We start from the raw sequence: 23,362 nt of genomic DNA, 5'->3' as shown, positions 1-23,362 counted from the left end.
GCTCGATGTCCAACAAGTCTCCAAATGGGTCATTCCTTATAATTCTCCATTTCTCCGGTGATAACTGCTTCCCAAGCTGACACAGCCGTTTTGAGTTAAACCTCAACTAGAACCCATAGAGATTGCCTTTCTTCTTATTCTTCTTGTAAACCTTCTTACTCCCCTCATTCTCACCAGTGCTACCTGCAACAACTAGAAAAAGAGAAAATAAAAAAGAACTCAATAAAAACCTAGTTCGAATCAAGCAGTGGCTAGAGAAAAATATATACCCCGCAAAAAAAAGAGAAAAATATATACATGCACACATTAAGAACGTAGGACAAAATCGAACCCAAAAAGAGTCGCGACTATGGCACTAGCTGGGCATGTGCACGTTGGACTAGCTAGGAGACAAAAATGATTTCCAATCGCTTCCTTCTCTGATAGGTTGAAGCGTTCGCTTCATCCAGAAGCGAGCCCCCACACGTCCTTCTTTCCTCTCCTCGGATGGATTCCTAGGGTTGCCGCCGCCTCGCCTCTCCCCCGCGCTCATGCCTCTCCTTCTCCCGCCCCGGGCACCACCTCCTCCGGGCCCCTGCCTGCACTCCGCCCCTTCCTCTTCTTGTTGTGGCAGACATCGCTGCTGAGCATGCCTGCGTCGCCGCTGCTGCGGAGGGCTCCTCGACTCCGCTGCATCCGAGGAGGGTGCCCTATGGAGGGCCCTAAATGTAGTAGGCGACTCCATCCCATGTCGCGTGCGGCGGAGGCCAGGCCAAATCCGCCTCCTCCAGACCATCCACTTCGTCACACAAAACGAAAAAGGTTGGCCCTAGTTCGAGCTCCGCCACCCCATCCCAGGTCGTTGTTCATCAGTGGCAGGCCATGCTCCGCCTCCTCAACACCCACTGTGTCTGCGACCGGACCTTGACGGCGTTTGCCCTGGACAGGACCTCAACGGCGACCTCTAGGTCAGGCCTCTCTCCCTTTCGAATCCCTTCTTTTTACAGTACGCTGGGAACACTAGGCATGCCATACACCCACTGGTTCGTGCTCTATCCCCACTGAGATGCGTGGATACTTATCTAAATATAAGGTGCCTAACATTATTGATTCATTTGGATGATTCAGAAGCTGGTTATTAGAATGTGTAAGTGTTGATGATACAAGGAGCACCACTCAACCAAATGGTTTCATTTTTTTATTCTAATGCAACATTGTTAGTTTATTTTCTTAGACTTGTTTATAAATGGTCAGTCTCTTGAGTTCCAGGAGTTCAAATTATCACACATATTAGAACAGAAGTCGTCACTTTTCAGTTGTTTTCCCTAAATCTAATGTGTTTCTGTACTAATCCCTAGGAAAAAATCAATACCATATTAGTAATTTGAGAATCGCTGAGAATGTTCTTCATTCTCTGATCTAGAAAGTTAATGTTGTAAATTTTGCACTAGGACTATACAGCTAATGATATGGATGGTGAGGTGCATTATAACCGTGATTTTACTTTTATTTGTATTGCTTCGACATCTGTAAATTTGTAGATTACTAATTGTTATAATGAAAGAAAAACATATATTTAGCTCAAATGTGAGAGCTATTTAGTGGTATGGTCTTTGGATTTTTGCATTCAAATGTTAGAGCTCCGGTGGTACTCACATATCGATGCATCATGGGGCTAGAGAAGGTCCTTCTATGGGTGATGTTAGATATGACATTTTAATACCAGATTCAAATTACTTCATCTTGTTTTCCTTCATTCATTAAATGAATAGGATGCTATTTGTTTGCATGACTGAATGCAGATATGAAATTGTCCTTGATGGATGATTGTAACTAAGCTCATGTTCTAGATATTAAAAAGGATCGACCGGATAATGCCCTTGCAATCACTGATTTCGCTATCAAGTCTACAATCCAGTGTTGATGTGTCAACACGGGAAGCAACGGCCAGCAGAGCGATTCGGATGAGATGCTTGCTACTAGTTTCCTCGCCATGCCGCGACCAGAGCCTCCGCCGGTCAGTACTGTTGCTGTCTTCTTCGACAACGGCGAGATCCGTAGCACATGCGAGTGGAAGACTGCGCTGCCAGTTTAGGTGTTGTTTCTCCAGGTAATATGATTCTCCGTCATGTTTTCCCAAGCACTAACAAATTCCATCATTTGTTTGGCTTGCATGTGAACGGGTCGATGGGAATTTTCTGGCTGTGGCTCTAAGCTGAATCAGCACTTGATCAACCTCAAGCCATTGTGATGGCTCCACTAGTAGGCACAAGATGGAAACTACCGGTTTGAGAAGGGGCTAGCCGAAATGAACAAGTGTCATCTACAACAATAGCCGCTTTTGTAAAGGTATGTTTGAATGTAGTTATACTTTGTCACGTGACATGATCTGTATCTATTACTTTCTTAGTAGGTTTTCTTATTTTCTGAGCATAATCTAACAGAGTAAATTTTATTGTTGCCTATTTAGTATTTACTCTCTTTACTGAATTTATTCTTCAATAATAAGGCAAGGATTAGATGATAAATGAACTGTCCATTTATTTTAACAGCCATCTCAGTAAAGAACCAAGTAGAATAGAAAATTAAATACAAACATAATCTTGTCAGAATCTGGGGATGTGGAAGGTCAAGCGTGGGTGATTATTCTAAATCCGGGTACATTGTCATTATTTTTGTTGCCTGAAGTGATGTTCTGTTGGTGATTATGTAGGATGGAAGTACACTTCAGAGGGTTGCGCACCTATGAAGCGGTTATTGATGAAGTCATGGACAAGGGACTTGCCAATGCTACACAGTCATGAAATCCTTATCGTCTTCCTTCTTCTTCCATACATGATATACAACGCTATCATTAGTCCAAGTTAAAGCAGTTCTTGTGATGCTTAATACTGTTGGCAGGAGGTACAAAAGTGTTTGATCTGTCAAGCATGGATGTAGGTTCTATGTTGCACCTACTGTTAGATCTAGAGTATCACCAGTTGAACCTTCTATTCATGTTCAGTGCTGACGGCAACCACAGGAGGGGGTCGGGGTGATCGAAGAGTAAGGCGTGGGTGACTCCAGCGAGATGTTTCTAGAGCGGATGTCAATGATGCGGCAATGAGAAGACCCTCACTGTGAGCCCTATCCCTCTCATTTAGCATCTCAATTTTTGGTTCCCGTGCTCCTGTTTCTCTGTTCTTCATTTGTGGTGATGGATCAGAAAGCCCCAGATAGTATTGTTTTAGTGTTCTATGATTGAAATAAATTTATATACTGCGGACGAGCACATAAGAAATATAGGGAAAATCTTAAAAGAATTGATCACTGTTTGCAAATTTCAGCTTCACAATTCATAGATCCTGGCGTCTCGCATTAAGAAAGCACAACAATAAAAGCCACATTCTACCGTCATTGCAGAGTGCAGGCATGGAAGGGGTGGTAAGCCAAGAGATAGTCGTGACTCAAAAAATTGTTGAGTGTGTGGATGGGGTAGCTCAAATATAGATTCTGAAAAGAGGAAAAGGCGCTAAAGTTGTCCTGGAAGCAATTATTTTTCATACATGTTTTCATACTGATAAGGAACTACTCAAAAGAGAAGTTTCAAGGAACTAATCAACAAAGTGCAGTACATTGAAATACCTAATTCAGCATGTTGGTGATACACTGATCGTGGATGGGGTATGATTTTTTGCTTATATGCTGCAACATGTTGAATTAGGTAAGATGAAGCTAAGGTGAACAAACTCAAACCACGATCAGTGTATCACCACCTGCCAGTGAAGCTCCATTTTTCTATAGTTAAGCCACGACAATGGTTTAGAAAACAAACCGACTCTACCATACTTGATTATTGCATTCCAAAGTCCAAACACTATAGAAAAAGGTTTTTCATTTACGGGAAACAGTACTCTTGTACTGCATATATTCATAAATCTATAGAAAAGGTTTTGACTGTTCAGTACAAGAAAACATAATCTTAATATTCTATAATCCCGAGTTATCCAAGTTCAACCACCATCAATGATTAATGGGATTCAAGCTGATTCAGTCAGAGTTGCAAAAACTTGTACATCTCCTGGATAACAGTTTTGGTGATACTCTGAAATGAGTTTTCCTGCAAAGACATGCGTGAAAAGTCTGACCAAAAAGCAGAGAGGTGTTACTAAGGGAGTGCTCAAGCATGGAAACGAAAAAAGGAATAGTCAAAAATGGAATTTGGTGTTTTTCCCTGCGTAGACACGATTCCTGATAAATACATGAAGCACTGAGGCACCATTGTGCTAGCAAACTGCATATCCCTATTTAATCGAACCAGCTATTGTCCTGTTTTTACACCCATAATGCACTTCTAAGATAAGTGTATCTATATTCTGGAAATTTTTATTTGTTCAACATTGTCTTGTGGCAGCAACTTGTCATCACATTTAGAAGAGAGACCCGACCAACTATAGGCCATGCATAAACAAACTAGACTCTACAAAAGACAAAAAACAAAATTCTATAGGGTCCTACTACTACCTCTGATACAGGCACCACGGATGATACTTTGGTACCATTGCAGTGCCTTGTTTGCTTGTTGGGTTGCTTGTTGTTCGATAAGAAAATGAATTGGATTTGTGAAACGATCGAGAAGAGGTGTGTAGAGGGGGTGAATAGACTCCTAAAAAAGAAAAGTTACAAGAAAAGTTACAGTTCTTATTTTCTTCAAGTTAAGGTAGAGTTTTAGCACAAGTTTAAACATCCATAATAAATTCAAGCAAGCATGGTAAGTGTATATGAGCAGCAGAAAGTAAAGCATGCAATTTGCAAGAAAGTAAAGGGATGGGATTGGAGTGTGCAAACGCAATTGGAGACACGGAGATTTTTGGCGTGGTTCCGATAGGTGGTGCTATCATACATCCACGTTGATGGAGACTTCAACCCACGAAGGGTAACGGTTGCGTGACTCCACGGAGGGCTTCACTCACGAAGGGTCCACGAAGAAGCAACCTTGTCTACCCCACCATGGTCATCGCCCACGAAGGACTTGCCTCACTAGGGTAGATCTTCACGAAGTAGGAGATCTCCTTGCCTGTACGAACTTCCTGGTTCAACTTCACACTCTTGACGGAGACTCCCAAGTGACACCTAACCAATCTAGGAGACACCACTCTTCAAAAGGTAATAGACGGTGTGTTGATGATGAACTCCTTGCTCTTGTGTTTCAAATGATAGTCTCCCCAACACTCAACTCTCTCTTACTGATTTGGATTTGGTGGAAAGATGATTTTGAGTGGAAAGCAAATTGGAGAAGGCTAGAGATCAAGATTTATGTGGTTGAAGTGGATTATCTTGACCTCAACACATGAGTAGGTGGTTCTCTCTCAGAAAATGTATGCTGGAACTGTAGGTATGTTTTGATGGCTCTCCTCATGAATGAAGAGTGGGTGAGTGGTATTTATAGCTTCCACACAAAATCTAACTGTTACACACAAATCACCAAACTCGGTGGGACCGAATCAGACAACTCAGTCGGAACGATTTAGTTCATAATGTGACCGTTAGACATTTTGGTGGGACCGATATGATCAACTCAGTGGGACCGATGTGCTAGGGTTAGGGTAAAACCTCATCTTGGTTTGACCGATTATGAAAACTTGGTGAGACCTATTTTGGTAATAATCAAAACAGAGGATTGGTCAAGCAAACTCAGTGCGACCGATTGCATATCTCGATGAGACCGAAATTATTGCAATAGGCGACAAAGAGTTTGCAAGCCCATCTCGATGAGACCGAGATCACATCGATGAGATTGGATCGATTAGGGTTTGTGGCAGTGGCTATGTCAAGACAACTCGATGGCGCCAGATAGAAGTTTCAGTGGGGTTGAGTTTGACTTGTTGTTTGGGACATATGTGGATATGGGAAAGTGGTTGAGGGTTTTGGAGCATATCACTAAGCATTTTGATCAAGCAACCCATTAAGCAACACCTCATCCCGTTTTAATAGTATTGGCTTTTCCTATGGACTTAATGTGATCTTGGATCACTAAAAGTAAAATGTAGAGTCTTGAGCTTTAGAGCTTGAACCAATCCTTTGTCCTTAGCATTTTGAAAGGGGTTCCACATCCTTTTGTCCACGCCACTCCATCTGTTAAACTTGTCTGAAATATACTAAATGAAAACATTAGTCCAATTAAGAGATATGTTGACATTAATTACCAAAATCGCCCAGGGAGCACTTGTGCTTTCAATCTCCCCTTTTTGGTAATTGATGACAACATACATCAAAACTTTAGATAAAGATATAGAAGATAACAAGTAAAGCTTTGGAAAGACATGTAACATGCATAGGCTCTCCTATATGTATGCATCCATGTCAATATGGAATGTAAGATCATGTGAATGCATAATCATGCCAGAGTAGGCAAAGTGTTACATGTATCTTGGCTATATGCATCAGGGCAAATGATATGAATATATGAAGTGTAACTTCATGTTCATGATTCCTTCGTGCAAACAATATGTACATTAGGAAGAAATCTTCATGCATATGAGTGTGATGCATATACTTACCTTGTGCTCTTGAGTTGGCTTAGAAAAAGATGAACCTAAGTAAACAAGGTTAGATAACACAGATACATCTACTAGACAGAGCAAACAATAGAAGCCACAAGAGTACCAAGATCGGGATGACATGTAGAGTGTGAGTACTGGGTACTCTATTAGATATAGACATGTCCCCAAAGGTAAAAGATATATAATAAATTCAAAGACTTCCTTCCCTAACAGTCTTTCTTCCCCTGAATTTTTTATTGGATAATGGGAAAATATAGGGAAACAAAATCAGAACAAAATAGATCATAAACATAGACATGTCTTTCCCTTCTTAAATACATGTGACTTCCCTCCTCTTGAACACCAAGCATCTGGGGCCTTTGATGTGATTACCTTTCTCTCCCTTTTTCTCTCTCTCTCCCCCTTTTGAAGAGAATAAGCTTTGATGTGATCTATGTGATCTCTCTCTCCCCTTTGGCATCAATTTCCAAGAAGGGATCTTTTGAAGTGTGAGTCAAAATAGGTTTGGTCCTTGAGTCACAGAGCAAAGCATCATATAGATTGTGATGCTGGTAGAGGTCATCGAATGGAGTTGGAACAAAGGTGCAGGAACAAGTGGCAAATTGTTTTCTCTGCAGTGAAATCAGTGATACCGAGTTATATTTTTTGGTTGCATCGAAATGGTTCGGCTTGACCGAAAGAGACGAATCGGTATGACCGAGTTCAAGACAGAGGGAACATTTGTCACCTCAGCTCACTAGGCAAAAAGGATCTCACAAAGATTTGCAATGAATTAACTGAAGGATTTGCAATGAATTGGATGCAAGAGATGTAGAACAAAACAGAGAAAAGAAAATTTAGATGAAGTTTTTTTATAAAGGAAGGGGAATAAATATGCAAGGGACAAATGCAAAGAACAAATGCAAAGACCCAGAGAAACACCAGAGAACTTCATCCAGAAGCGGGCGGTGACAAAGTCACCTATGTTAGAGTATATTGACTAAGGAGTCAAGTGAGAACACTTGATCATAAGTCATACTCATCATTTAAGCTCAAAATAGGGTTATCATTTTTCGTTTAAGCTTTTGATCTTGTTGAGCTGCTTTGACCCATGACTTGGAGTAAAGCTTCTCTAAAATGGAATAACATACCTTGAGTGGTGGTGTTGAACTTGATCATGTAGTTGAACTTGTGTGGGATGCTGAAGGTTGATGTAGCTCATTAAATTTGGAGCACCACTTGTAGTTTGAGTTCATCTACCTATATGGATTAGTTTTGCAAGGAAGAGCACTTATGTATCCAATTTGACAATCATGAATTCGATATCAAATGAAATTTGATATATAGAAGTGGTCAAAGGATATGTTGAAAGGTTTCATGCTTCCTTGTCTTCAACCACCATATTATAGACTTGGTGATGTAGAGATTGCTTAAGATGTGAGTGATTTGCAATCTCATAGATTTTGATTCATCCAAGTACCTACAAGGGTTAGATAACATGCAAGGGTGCAAATATATCCAAGACATATCATCATCATCATAAGAGAAACATCAAGGATTAGTCAAAGGCTCATGCCTTGCATGTATCCAAATGTAGTTTCTACTCCAAGTTTGAAGCATCAATGATATTCAATTCACCTCTCAAACGGCAAAATACTTTCTCATCAAGAGGTTTGGTGAATATATCCGCCAATTGCTTGTCGATACGAACATGCTTAAGGTCAATATCACCTTTAGCAACGTGATCTCGAATGAAATGATGACGAACTTCAATATGCTTAGTTCGAGAATGTTGCACGGGATTATGAGCAACCTTAATAGCACTTTCATTGTCACAAAGCAATGGAACATGTTTCACATAGATCCCATAATCTTTAAGAGTTTGGGTCATCCAAAGTAATTGAGCACAACATGAACTGGCGCCAATGTATTCCGCTTAGGCGGTGGATGAAGATACCGAGTTTTGTTTCTTGGAGGACCAAGACAGGAGAGATCTATCAAGGAATTGACAAGTACCCGAAGTGGACTTTCTATCAACCTTGTCTCCGGCATAGTCTGAATCGGAGCAGCCAACAGGATCAAAAGAAGACCTCTTAGGATACCAAATGCCAAAATTTGATGTATGTATTAGGTATCTCACTATCCCTTAGCCTTAAGATGACATTCTTTGAGGGCTTCTTGATATCGTGAACACATGCACACACTTAGCATGATATTGGAACGGGATGCACATAGATATAACAATAAACCAAACATAGAGTGATAAACCTTTTTGGTCAACCGGTTTTCCATCCTTGGTCAAGTTAAGATGTCCACTAGTAGGCATGGGAGTTTTCATACCTTTGCTTTCTTGCATGTTGAACTTCTTGAAAAGTCCTTGGTATACTTTGTTTGGGAAACAAAGGTACCCTCTTTAGTTTGCTTGATTTGCAAATCAAGGAAGAACTTGAGTTCACCCATCATAGACATCTCAAAATTTTCCGACATTAGCTTTCCAAACTTTTCACTAAAATGAAGGTTAGTCGAACCAAATATGATATCATCAACATAAATTTGGCACACAAATAATTCACCATTAACCCTTTTAGTAAAAATAGTATAATCAATCTTCCCAATCTCAAACCTTTTTCAATAAGGAATTTGGTTAAGCATTTATACCATGCTCTAGGAGCTTGCTTAAGACCATAAAGAGCTTTGTGAAGTTTGTAAACATGGTCAGGTTTCTTAGAATTAACAAAGACGGGAGGTTGTTTAACATAAACTTTCTCCTCAATTTCACCATTAAGGAAAGCACTTTTAATGTCCATTTGGTACAAGATGATATCATGGTAATTAGCATAGGTAAGTAAGATGCGGATGGACTCAAGTCTAGCAACGGGGGCATATGTCTCACCGTAGTCCATACCTTCGACTTGAGTGTAACCTTGGGCGACGAGACGTGCGTTGTTGCGGACGACTTGACCATCTTCATCTTGCTTGTTGCGAAACACCCATTTGGTATCAATGATGTTGTGGTTGTTGTCGGGCTTCTCGACCAATGTCCACACTTGGTTTCTCTCAAAGTTGTATAGCTCATCATGCATGGCATTTATCCAATCCGGATCTTCCAATGCTTCTTCAACCTTCATAGGTTCAATGCTAGAGATGAATGAATAATGTTCACAAAAATTAGCCAAACGAGTTTTAGAGCGAGTGATTCTCTCGGTTTGAATATCATTGAAGATTTGTTCAATGGGATGGTTTCGTGAAACTCTTGCTCGAACTCGTGGGAGCTTTTGTTTGGATCAGGGTGGAGCATCTTCTTCATCATCTTGTTCTTCTTCTTGGCCTTCTTCATTGTTGGCATTGTCGTTCTCTTATCTAGGTGGAGAAGGAGGTTGATGAGGTTCATATTGGTGTACTTGTTTTCTTCATTTTGGCGTGTCCCACTTGTGGATGCTTCCATGTCAACTCTTGGTTCACCTTGTCGTGAGGTAGAAGCTTGCACTTGGATGGACGAGGTACTCTCCTTCACCTCCATTGGACGAATCTTGCCAATAGACAAGTCTTGGATTGCTTCCGAAGGGTCTTTGTCTCCTACATCAATTGGCAATTGCTCTACTTGCGAGCCGTTAGATTCATCAAACTTCACATCTACCGTCTCTTCAACTTTTCGGGTGAAATTGTTGTAGACACGGTAAGTGTGAGAGTTTGAGCCATAACCGAGTAGGAAGCCCTCATGAGATTTAGGAGCAAATTTAGAACGACGATGCTTATCAAGAATGTAACACTTTGAACCAAACACTCGAAAGTATCCAACTTGGGGTTTGTTACCGGTGAGAAGCTCGTATGCCGTCTTGCCGAGTAGCTTGTGAAGGTACAAGCGATTTGTTGCGTGACAAGTTGTCTCAACTGCTTCTGCCCAAAAGTGTTTTGGCGTCTTGTACTCATCAACCATTGTTCTTCCCATCTCGATAAGAGTTCAGTTCTTCCTCTCAACAACTCCGTTTTGCTGAGGCGTGTACGTAGCCGAGAACTCGTGTGAAATCGCTTCTTCATCAAGAAAGGTATCCGCATTTGCGTTCTTGAACTCCATTTCGTTGTCGCTGCGAACCTTCTTGATCTTCACTTCAAATTGATTTTGGGCCTTCCTAGCGAAGTTTTTAAAGATCTTTTGGACCTGCGATTTATCATTGCTATGTCTTGAGCACTGCGTTGGTTTTCTCTTGAAGATGAAAGGGTGATGCAGCAAAGTAGCGTAAGTATTTCCCTCGGTTTTTTAAAACCAAGGTATCAATCTAGTAGGAGATCACGCTCGAGTCCCACGCACCTACACAAACAAATAAGAAACTCGCAACCAATGCGATAAAGGGGTTGTCAATCTCTTCACGGTCACTTACGAGAATGAGATCTGATAAATATGATAAGATAATATTTTTGGTATTTTTATGATAAAGAGAAATAAAGATGCAAAGTAAAATAAACAACAATAGAAATAACTAAGTGTTGGAAGATTAATATGATGGAAGATAGACCCGGGGGCCATAGGTTTCACTAGTGGCTTCTCTCAAGAGCATAAGTATTACGGTGGGTAAACGAATTACTGTCGAGCAATTGATAGAATTGAGCATAGTTATGAGAATATTTAGGTATGATCATGTATATAGGCATCACGTCCGAGACAAGTAGACCGAAACGATTCTGCATCTACTACTATTACTCCACACATCGACCGTTATCCAGCATGCATCTAGAGTATTAAGTTCATAAGAACAGAGTAATGCTTTAAGTAAGATGACATGATGTAGAGGGATAAACTCATGCAATATGATATAAACCCCATCTTTTTATCCTCGATGGCAACAATACAATACGTGCCTTGCTGCCCCTGCTGTCACTGGAAAAGGACACCGCAAGATTGAACCCAAAGCTAAGCACTTCTCCCATTGCAAGAAATATCAATCCAGTAGGCCAAACCAAATTGATAATTCAAAGAGACTTGTAAAGATAAATCAATCATACATAAAAGAATTCAGAGAAAAATTAGATATTGTTCATAGATAATCTTGATCATAAACCCACAATTCATCGGAGCTCGACAAACACACCGCAAAACAAGATTACATCGAATAAATCTCCAAGAAGATTGAGGAGAACTTTGTATTGAGATCCAAAGAGAGAGAAGAAGCCATCTAGCTAATAACTATGGACCCGTAGGTCTGAAGTAAACTACTCACAAATCACCGGAGAGGCCATGGAGTTGATGTAGAGGCCCTCCGTGATCAATGCCCCATCCGACGGAGCTCTGGAAAAGGCTCTAAGATGGGATCTCTCGGGTACAGAAGGTTGCGGCGGTGGAATTAGGTTTTCGTGTTGCTCCTGGATGTTTGGGGGTACGTGGACTTATATAGGAGGAAGAAGTAGGTCGGTGGAGCAACGAGGGGCCCACGAGGGTGGAGGGCGTACCCAGGGGGTAGGCGCGCCCCTCGCCTCGTGGCTTCCTCGATTGTTTCTTGACATCCACTCCAAGTCTTTTGGATCACGTTTGTTGAGAAAATCACGTTCCCAAAGGTTTCATTCCGTTTGGACTCCGTTTGATATTCCTTTTCTACGAAACACTGAAATAGGCAAAAAACAACAATTTGGGCTGAGCCTGCGGTTAGTAGGTTAGTCCCGAAAATGATATAAAAGTGTAAAATAAAGCCCATTAACATCCAAAACAGATAATATAATAGCATGGAGCAATCAAAAATTATAGATATGTTGGAGACGTATCAAGCATCCCCAAGCTTAATTCATGCTCGTGCTCGAGTAGGCAAATAACAAAAGAAGAATTTTTGATGTGGAATGCTTTCTAACATATTTCTCAATGTAATTTTTCTTTATTGTGGCATGAATATTCAGGTTCGAAAGATTCAAGATAAAAGTTTAATATTGACATAAAAATAATAATACTTCAAGCATACTAACTAAGGAATCATGTCTTCTCAAGATAACATGGCCAAAGAAAGTTCATCCCTATAAAATCATATAGTTTAGTCATGATTCATTTTCGTCACACAAGAATGCTCTCATCATGCACAACCCCGATGACAAGCCAAGCAATTGTTTCACACTTTAGTAATCTTAAACTTTTTTCAACTTTCACGCATGGGTGGAATAGAATATAATGAAGGGGGTTATGTGGAGAAGACAAAAAGGAGGAAGTCTCACATTGACGCGGCTAATCAATGGGCTAGGGAGATGCCTATCAATTGATGTCAATGCAAGGAGTAGGGATTGCCATGCAAAGGATGCACTAGAGGTATAAATGTATGAAAGCTCAACAAAAGAAACTAAGTGGGTGTGCATCCAATTTGCTTGCTCATGAAGACCTAGGGCACTTGAGGAGGCCCATTGTTGGAATATACAAGCCAAGTTCTATAATGAAAATTTTTCACTAGTATATGAAAATGACAAAATAAGAGACTCTCTATCATAAAGATCATGGTGCTACTTTGAAGCACAAGAGTGGAAAAGGATAGTGGCATTGTCCCTTTTTGTGGGGGGGCTTCTTTTTTTCTTTCTTTTTTGCCTTTGGGGGGTGAAAATGCTCTATTAATGATGATCATCACACTTCTGTTTATTTACAACTCAATGATTACAACTCGATACTAGAACAAGATATGACTATATGAATGCATCCGGCGGTGTACCGGGATGTGCAATGACTCGTGAGTGACATGTATGAAAAATTATGAACGGTGGCTTTGCCATAAATACAATGTCAACTACATGATCATGCAAGGCAATATGACAATGATGATGCGTGTCATAATAAACGGAACGGTGGAAAGTTGCATGGCAATATATCTCGGAATGGCTATGAAAATGCCATAATAGGTAGGTATGGTGGCTGTTTTGAGAAAGATATAAGGAGGTTTATGTGTAATAGAGTATCATATCACGGGATTTGGATGCACCAGCGAAGTATGCACCAACTCTTAAGGTGAGAAAGGGCAATGCACGGTACCGAAGAGGCTAGCAATACTGGAAGGATGAGAGTGCGTATAATCCATGGACTCAACATTAGTCATAAAGAACTCACATACTTATTGCAAAAATCTACAAGTCATAAAAACCAAGTATTACGCGCATGCTCTTAGGGGGATAGATTGGTAGGAAAAGACCATCGCTTGTCCTCGACCGCCACTCATTAGGAAGACAATCAAATAACACCTCATGTTTCAAATTTGTTACACAATGTTTACCATACGTGCATGCTACGGGACTTGCAAACTTCAACACAAGTATTTCTCAAATTCACAACTACTCAATTAGCACAACTTTGATATCACTATCTTCATATCTCAAAACAATCTTTACAAGTCTTCTTTTATTTTGGTTTCCGTAGTCGGACCTTGATTGTACCTGGTTGATGTAATGCTTTATTCATGTAATTGTGTGAAGTGGCGATTGTAAGCCAACTATGTATCTTTTTCCCTTATGTATTACATGGGTTGTGTGAAGATTACCTCACTTGCAACATTGCTTTCAATGCGGTTATGCCTCTAAGTCGTGCTTCGACACGTAGGAGATATAGCCGCATCGAGGGCGTTACAAGTTGGTATCAGAGCCTTCCCCGACCCTAGGAGCCCCCTGCTTGATCGAATAGCTGGCGTTGTTGAGTCTAGAAAAATGTTTTGAGTCATTTAGGATTATATATGGGAGAGTTAGGAATTCTTTTTACTCCCCAGTCCCTTCGTCGCTCTGGTGAGGCATCCTGACGTAGAGTTTTGACTCTCCTCTTCTCAAATTTCACTAAAAAAAATTTAGGATCATGCGGGTATCTTGGAATCGTTCCGATGGTTTTGTGACAAGAACATTGTTCTTGGTGCCTCCTGACATTTTGGGGTTGTGGCAGTGTCCTGGGGAGTTGAGCTCCGAGGTGTTGTCGTCACAATTTTATCGTTGCAGTTCTGGAATACCTGAGTTTAGTTTCGCCGACATCAAAAATCTCTTTTATGCAGTTGTTGGTGAGATAACCTCGACGCCACCCAGTACTGGGGCGGGAGTTCGGGAGTATTGCCATAACTCGTATAACGGATGCTTTTTGAAGGTTGAGGTAGACGATTTCCGAAGGTTTCTTGGTTATGTGTTGAAGGATGGATACAGTTGGATGTAGGATTTGCTAGTTTTGGGTGAGATATTATGCTTCCCCTGTATCCCCAACACCTTATTGCATAACCGGAAAATTTCGGGAGTTTATAAGTGGGAATTCAAGTAGCTCTTAGGATATCTTTTCGACAGATGTATGATACGAAATTGGGGTTCGACGTCTAGTGGTCCGCCAATTCACGGTTGGTTTTACAGTGGTCGCGTTGTGTCTTAAAGAGTCCTTGGCTATGCCGACTCGGGGACGCTTCGTGTCATGTGCACTGCCTTGTACATGATGGTGTTGTACGATCGAGCCCGTGTAGGCCCCACCACGAAAACTTCGGACGAAATCTCTATCATATGTTTGTTCTGGCTTATTTTGAAAGCCAATCCTTTGTTTTGTTTTGAGTTGTGGTATTCGAGTTGCTTCAGAGACAAATGTGGATTCCATCCCTTTTCTAAGCGGTGTTCTCATATTTGTATGTGAATACTAATCCTTCATGATCATCGAGATTGACATGTCAATCTTTTTTAACCGGTGTACTTCTCTTCAAGTGGATCCGATCATTGCAACATCCGCAAGATCAAGTATCAGTTCTTCTCAACGGTGTTTGTTTCATCCGTCCCCAACTTGTCTTTGTTTTCCCGCCCACCCACCCTTTTTCTTGAAGGAATCCGATGTCTTAATCAAGTATCCTTTATTCTTGTGAAGTCTCTTCTTTCTTTTCAATCAATGTTCTTATCCGATTATTCTCATGGTCATTCTAACGGGGCCTCAAGTTCATCATTCTTCTTTTTTTTCTCCGGTGGTTTTAATTCAAGCTTTGTTCATCATATCTTTTTCCTCGTTTCAAACACCTTCTCATGCCGGTGCACCTCATATTCATTCATTTTCTCGCTATTCAATTGTTCTGGAGTGCTCAAGATATCTTGAAGATTCGTGTTTCTATTCTGTTTTCGTCAAACTCTTTTGAGGATGTTATATCATTTAATCCTTTTAATTCAACTGGTGCAATCTCTCTTTTCAAGTAATCCTTCAACGGTGTATCTTTTGAGTGGGCCTAACCCACAGGTCTTTTCCCAGGATCTTACCTGACTCTTCTTATTTTCCCGGAGCTATCCTCAAATTATTTTAAAGTTTGACGTAAGAATGATTCATCATCAGTCATATGTATTTCTCCAAGATCTTTCAAATTCTTTTCATTGTTGGCTCAACCTTTCCATTCTTCATTCTGGAGTGCCTCTACAATTCTTGGTGTTGTTTCTCGTCGTCATTCTCTGTATTTGAAGACCGAAGAAGAGTTTTTCCTCCATATCCTATCCGTTCTCTCAGAGATTTGTGGTTCTAGTTCGAGGCCATCCTCTCATAATTGTTTTGATTGTGAGAATTCTTTTCACTCATCCGGAGCTATTCAAGATTCTTTTCAGTTTGATTCTCCGAAGCCCATCATTTCAGAAGATTTATTCATTCTCAGCTTTCTGTTATCATTCTCCAAATCTTACCGGTGCATTGTTCAAATATCCTCTAATCAGTTCATGATCTCTTCGTTCTCATGGATCTAAATTCTCTCAAGCATCTTCGTTTTTTGCTAATTCTTACCGGTGATTCTTCCCTTTTACTTCATTCGTTTTCCAATTCTTATGGTGGTTCATTCAAGAGTTTTCTCTTCCTTCTTTATCATATCAATTTATTCGTTGTTTCAACCCTTCCGGTGGTTCGTTCAATACCTTCCCAAGTTGGCGCGACATCTATCTTAATCTTTTCTTCGAGAATAAGTGGTATGCCACATCCGTTGATTGTCATCAATTTAATTGGTGAAGGATACGCATAACGTAATTCTTATTTTTGTTCATCCAAGTGATTAATTCCTTATTCCAGAGGTTCATCAAATTCTCGATTCAAGTTGTCCATCTTTCTTTTCTGGAGTTCAAATTTATTTCAATTATACCATTCCAAAGCTTCATCTAATCATTACAAGGATTCACCATGTGTTTTCAACTTCTCTTGCCTTCTGTTTGATCATTCCTTTGTTTACCAGAGTTCTTCATGAAGGTTCTACATGTTGGTTCATCAAGGATTTAATTCCTTCTCGAAGTGATCATCAAGATTCTTTTTAGAGGAGTTCAAGCATTCTTCATCGAGCTATCCGGAGTGCTTTTCTTTCTACCGTATCATTGGAGGTGGTATTATGTCATTCTTGATAATTTGAGTTCATGTTTCATGTTCCACATGTTGTTAAGAATGAGGTATTTTAAATCCATCAATCCCTTCGTTGGAATTATCTTGGGCTATATTTCACCAAAAACCGTCCCTAAGGATTGTTGCTATTTATGGTGCTCATATAGGACCCAAGTTCTTCTTTCATCCTTCCGGTGAAATAAGCTTTCTCGTCTCCTTGTTCATACCAATCCAATTCTTTTCTCGTGAGTGGCAGGTTGTCACCTCATAATCTGAGATGTATTCCATAAGACCATATCAAGATTATTCTTTTCGTTGTTGGTTTTCCAACAATTCTGTTCTAGCATTTGTTGTAAGTGTGCTCTCGTTTTTCCCTTCATTCATTCCATTCTTACTTTTGTTCCGGAGGCATTGTGTTGCTGCTCTCTTCAAACCTTCTTCTTGTTCTTGTCAGGATCATGTTCTTTTCTTGGTTTATCCATTTAACCGGAGTGTTGTGTCCCTTTTTGCTCAAGCTCTCTCATTTTATCAAGTCTTCATCTCTTTTCAACCGAAGTGCTACCCGAATCGGTTCTTTCTTATTCCTCTTTCTTAACGGAGTGCTTTAAACTTTGTTCTTCTCCGTTGCTTTCTTTCTTTCATTTTGCTCAACCTCTCAAGGCTCATGGTTTCATTCGTTTGTCAAAGAAGCAACTTAGTTTTACCTTTTCTCTTGCTCTTCCGTTTTTCCCTCCGGTGCCATTCTAGATCTCGGGACGAGATCCTCTCGTAGTGGTGGAGTGTTGTAACGCCCTGAGACCGATGCGCCAGGTGTCTGCTAGTTATTCGCCGGCGTTGCCATGTCATTTGCTTGCGTGTTGCATTTCATCATGTCATCATGTGCATTGCATCATCATGTTTCCAAAACTTGCATCCGTCCCGGTCTCCCAGTTCCTTCCGTTGTCTGTTTTGAGTCCAGCCACACTCGCACGCGCCCGCGGCACGTCCGAATATTATTTTATAAGTGGCCAGATAATGTTCTCGGAATGGGATGAGAGTTGGCGTGCGGTCTTGTTATAGTGTAGGTAGACCGTGTGCCAAGTTTCATCGCAATCGGAGTCCGTTTGATGCCCCAACGGATATTTATAGCGGCAATATAGTCGGTCAAAACGTCGGATGTTTTCGGTCTCCGGAAACAGATGCCGGGCCCTCTCTCTCTCTCTCTTCTCACCCTCGCAGTCTCGCCACAGCCCACCTAGTCCATCCTCCTTCCCCTCTTCGCTTCCGGAGTTTTCCGATGCGACCGCACGGTCCGAAACCCTCTCTGCTCAGTGCATCGAACCCCTCACATGCGCGTCCGAAATTGTCCCGGACCCGACCCGGGCAGTCGTCACCGTTGGATCCGGATCATCCCCAAACATCTACAAAACATCTCTGTTTTGTTTATTGGACTCCCTAACCAATTTATTCTCGACCGCCTGATTACGATCGGACGGACCGAGTTAATCCCTCCCCTAATCCCCTACCTATATAAACTCTAGCCTAACCCTAAAATCTAGCCCGCGTGTCCCATCAGTCCATCCGCGCCGCCACCTAATGCCTTCCTCCTCCTTGCATTCCGTGCCAAGCCAATCAGATCCACCTTCTCCTATACTCCTCTCGATCCCCACCAATCAGAGCCCCCATGGCCCTTCTCGACCAACAGAGCTCGCCCGCCTCCTCTGCCTTGACCCCGACGCCCTCCGGCTTCGCCGTAGCACCGCTGGACCAGCAGCCCTCGCCGCCCTTCTCCGTTTTCCTTCGTCCTTCTTCCACCTCCCTTTTTTCTTTCTTGTTGCTGCAAGGAGTTGGAGCAGGCATGGCGCCCGAGCGCCTCAAGTTCGTCACCCGCCGCCGGCCTGCTACCTCCACCGCCCGGAGCCGTGCCTTCGTTCGCCGCCATGTCCTTCCTGGAGCCCCGCTGCAGCCGCTCCTTGACGCCCGCACCGTCCGCTCGCGTAGGCCACGACCAAACCCGCCGCTTTCCGCGCCTCCATTGACCCTGGATCTGCTGTGCTGCCTGCAGCTGCGCCAAGACGCTGCCGCTGCTCTGCTTCCGACGAGCAAAGGACGAGGCGCCCGTTCGCCCAGCGCCGCTCGTCGCCTTCGCCAAGTCCCCTGTGCTGCCGGAGCCCCATGACCCCGCGCCAAGCCTCCTCCCTGCCTCCTCGACCACCACGCCGACCCGTTCGCTTCTCTGTTTCCGGAGACAAGACGCGTCGAGCCTTCGTTGACCTCCATCGAGCGCCGAGTCTGCGGCGTCGTCGGTCTCCAGGTCGCCACCCTCCTCACCGGAGTCCCTCAAGCCGCCGCCAGACACGCTGATGCGGCCTCCTGCATCGCCGGTGTCGTCTGCATCGAAGCAGATGCAGAGCAGGATGAGCGTCCTGAACCGCCCTGTATCACTGTGCGTTGATCGCGCCCCGGCCCAGCTGCTCTCCTCCAGTGCCGCGCAGGCCCAGCTCCCTTCAGCCGCGCAAGCCCAGTTCCCACGCGAGGCCCAGATCCCGCACCGGCCTGCCACTGTTACACCGACCGGGCCTCGGCCAAGGGTGAGCAGCCCCCCCCCCCCAACGCCTCTCATATTTTTTTCCGCCGATTGGGCCATCCTGTTTCAGCCCATTGTATTTTTTTATGCGCTGCAAATTTTGCCATTTAACCAGAGACTGCCTGTTTTATAGAAAACCCCTCATAGTTCATGCATATAATAACTTAATAAGTAAGCATCATATGGAAAAACTTAATATATGAAACTTGCTTAGAATTTTGTCTAGTTTCATAATTTGCCATTTTCATCTATGTTTAAAATGTTTAAAATGCGGTTTGATTAAATTTGCCCCTATGCCATGTTAAAATGCTTTATTTCATAACTAAATAACCGTAACTCGGAATTTAACAAACTTTATATGTAAATGGGGTAGAATTTTGCCTAGTTTAACATGGCGGCCTTACTTTGCATGTTTAACAACTCTAAAACATGGTTTAGGGCAGAACAGTACCAAACCTTAAAATATGCACATGAGGAGTTTCCGGAATTGTTGTTTGTTATTTTCGGTCTCATTTAAATTTGACTAGATAGTTAGTTACTTATGCTTCACCCCTTGCTATGGTTGACAACATTTAATTTTGTTGGGTACATAAACGAGATCGAACTAAATACTTGAATGTGGTGTTTCGTCAATATGCAACGGAGTTGTATGTTGAGCTCCACTTAATTTGTAGGATTGTTTGTGCATTTTGCCATGCCATGCTTCATTAAACCGGACATGCATCATACTTGATTGTGCATCATGCCATGTTTATGTGGTGGTTGTTTACTATGTTGTTTGCTTTCTTTCTGGTGTACTTCTTCTCGGTAATCCGGTAACGTCGCGTTTGTGAGGATCCGTTCGACTACGTCCGTTTGTCTTCTTCATGGACTCATTCTTCTTCCTTGCGGGATTTTAGGCAAGATGACCATACCCTCGAAATCACTTCTATCTTTGCTTGCTAGTTGCTCGCTCTTTTGCTATGCCTATGCTGCAATACCTACCACTTGCTTATCATGCCTCCCTTATTGTTGAACCAAGCCTCTAACCCACCTTGTCCTAGCAAACCGTTGTTTGGCTATGCTACCGCTTTGCTCAGCCCCTCTTATAGCGTTGTTAGTTGCAGGTGAAGATTGAAGTTTGTTTCCTTGTTTGAACATGGAGATGTTGTTCCTTATTGGAACATGTTTACTTGTTGGGATATCACAATATCTCTTATCTAATTAATACATCTATATACTTGGTAAAGGGTGGAAGGCTCGGCCTTATGCCTGGTGTTTTGTTCCACTCTTGCCGCCTTAGTTTCCGTCATATCGGTGTTATGTTCCCGGATTTTGCGTTCCTTACGCGGTTGGGTTATAATGGGAACCCCTTGACAGTTCGCCTTGAATAAAACTCCTCCAGCAATGCCCAACATTGGTTTTATCATTCGCCACCTAGCCTTTTCTTTCCCTTGGATTCTGCAGACTCAAGGGTCATCATTATTTTAACCCCCCCCCCCCGGGCCAGTGCTCCTCTGAGTGTTGGTCCAACCGAGTAGACTGCGGGGCCACCTTGGGGCAACTTGAGGGTTGGTTTTACTCGTAGGATGTCTCATCTGAGTGTGCCCTGAGAACGAGATATGTGCAGCTCCTATCGAGATTTGTCGGCACATTCGGGCAGTGTTGCTGGACTTGTTTTACCATTGTCGAGGATGTCTTGTAACCTGGATGCCGAGCCTGATCGGATTGTCTTGGGAGAAGGAATATCCTTCGTTGACCGTGAGAGCTTGTGTTGGGCTAAGTTGGGACACCCCTGCAGGGCTTTGAACTTTTGAAAGCCGTGCCCGCGGTTATGGGCAGATGGGAATTTGTTAATGTCCGGTTGTAGAAAACCTGAAGTTGACCTTAATTAAAATACATCAACCGCGTGTGTAACCGTGATGGTCTCTTTCCGGCGGAGTCCGGGAAGTGAACACGGTGTTGGAGTTATGCTTGACGTAGGTTGTTCTAGGGTCACTTCTTGATCATAGTTTCCTCGATCGTGCTTTGCCTTCTCTTCTCGCTCTCTTTTGCGTATATGTTAGCCACCAAATATGCTAGTCGCTGTTGCAGCTCCACCTCATACCTTTTACCTTACCCATAAGCTTAAATAGTCTTGATCACGAGGGTGTTAGATTGCTGAGTCCCCGTGACTCACAGATACTTCCAAAACCAGCTTGCAGGTGCCGTTGAACCGTGCAGATGACGCAACCAAGCTCAAGGAGGAGCTCGATGAAGATCTTGCCCTTTGTGTTGTTTCGTTCTAGTTGATCAGTAGTGGAGCCCAGTTGGGGTCGATCGGGGATCTATGTAGCATTTGGGGTAGTCTTCTTTTATTTTGGGTTCCATAGTCGGACCTTGATTGTATCTGGTTGATGTAATACTTTATTCATGTAATTGTGTGAAGTGGCGATTGTAAGCCAACTATGTATCTTTTTCCCTTATGTATTACATGGGTTGTGTGAAGATTACCTCACTTGCGACATTGCTTTCAATGCGGTTATGCCTCTAAGTCGTGCTTCGACACGTAGGAGATATAGCCGCATCGAGGGCGTTACAGTAGCCTTTGTGATATTAATGTTTTCAGGGACTTGGTATTTTGCTAAGTCTTTGTTCTACTGTTATTTTTATGTCATGTAAACATGATGCTACAGTGATATTCATGCTTGTTTTGAGTTTCTTCAGTAAGGATGTTTTGGACATATGGTTATGCTCTATCCATCCATGCCCCTGTTTGCAATTATGGAGTGCCCTAGCATGTCTTAATCTGCTCTACTTTTGTTATAAAATGTTCCTGGTAGATTATTTACATGTTAATCAATTTTGCCATGGTTGGTGCTAGTGATCCATGCATGCTAGGACTTTCTCTTGCAATGGTTGGATTCTTAAACATGCCTTCTTGCTATTAGTATGCTTGATTTGTCATTCAATGCCTTGTGGTGAGTGATTTGAGCTCACAAAGTTGCCTTCATAATTCTGTTTATGCCATGCTCTTATTTCTGCCAAGTCTGAAACTGATAATAAAACTTGCTATGTTTACATGGGCGCCATCATATCTTCTGTGCCTTTTTGGCTCGTGTTCGGTAAGGGACTTTTGTTCTATGTATTTAGTAGATTCATTCCATGCCTTTTATTGCTATGACATGTTCCTGTAGCATGTTGTTTGCTTGCTCTAAACATGGCTTCCTGATATTATTTTCTGGCATGTTAGTATTTTCACTATCTGTGAAGCTGATATTTTTTGCATTTTTGCCATGCTTGTTTGAACCTGCTCTTGTGTGATTTAGCCATAGCTCAGTGTTCATGTTTTGTCAAGCATCTTGAGTACATCACTGCCATATGCTTTGTTGCTATGTTGGAGTGTAGTAGCTTAGTTTCTTGTTGCATTCTAGATGGCATCGTGCTGTTAATCGCAAAATTGTGTCATTCTTGTTTTGCTTGCTATTTGCAAACCGTGCCTCCGTTTCTGGTGATCTTTATATCGATTTCAACCGAAATCATCTCATCTTTCCAGCGGCACACTTGGTTTGCAAAGTTGATGCCTTGTTCAATCTTTTCCCTTCCGAAGCATGCATATGCATTGCATATCATGTCTTGCATATCATGCCATGTTTTGCATCATGATGCTTGTGCATTGCACCGTGGTTGATTGTGTTCCTTGCTTTTGTTCTTGCTTTGGGTAGAGTCGGGAGACGAGTACGTGTTCGAGGAACCTGTTGAGTATGCTAACGAGGATCAAGCTTTCGACAACTCTGAGAACTTTGCAGGCAAGATGACCATACCCTCGAAATCACTTCTATCTTTGCTTGCTAGTTGTTTGCTCTATTTGCTATGCCGCGATACCTACCACTTGCTATATCACACCTCCCATATTGCCATGTCAAGCCTCTAACCCACCTTTCCTAGCAAACCGTTGTTTGGCTATGTTACCGCTTTGCTCAACCCCTCTTATAGCATTGCTAGTTGCAGGTGAAGTTGAAGTTTGTTCCCTGTTGGAACATG

The 23,362-nt window shown here is 42.3% G+C and overlaps 1 long non-coding RNA gene across 7 annotated transcripts; it reads left to right on the top strand.

The window, feature by feature from the left end:
* Positions 1-428: 428 nt before the first annotated feature.
* Positions 429-22,044, top strand: LOC125520587 (uncharacterized). 7 transcript variants are annotated; one of them, XR_015612272.1, is made up of 5 exons: positions 429-947; positions 1,782-2,328; positions 2,693-2,883; positions 2,984-3,098; positions 21,537-22,044. It is a non-coding gene; the product is annotated as an uncharacterized LOC125520587 (long non-coding RNA). The 7 variants fall into 7 exon arrangements; XR_015612274.1 differs by lacking the exon at positions 21,537-22,044 and adding an exon at positions 12,643-13,847; XR_015612273.1 differs by lacking the exon at positions 21,537-22,044 and adding an exon at positions 9,865-9,883.
* Positions 22,045-23,362: the final 1,318 nt, after the last annotated feature.

This window comes from Triticum urartu, chromosome 7A, assembly GCF_056163025.1.
Source record: "Triticum urartu cultivar PI428250 chromosome 7A, HENAU_Tu73, whole genome shotgun sequence".
Classification (NCBI taxonomy): Eukaryota; Viridiplantae; Streptophyta; class Magnoliopsida; order Poales; family Poaceae; genus Triticum; species Triticum urartu.
This window is presented reverse-complemented; position numbering and strand designations above follow the sequence as displayed.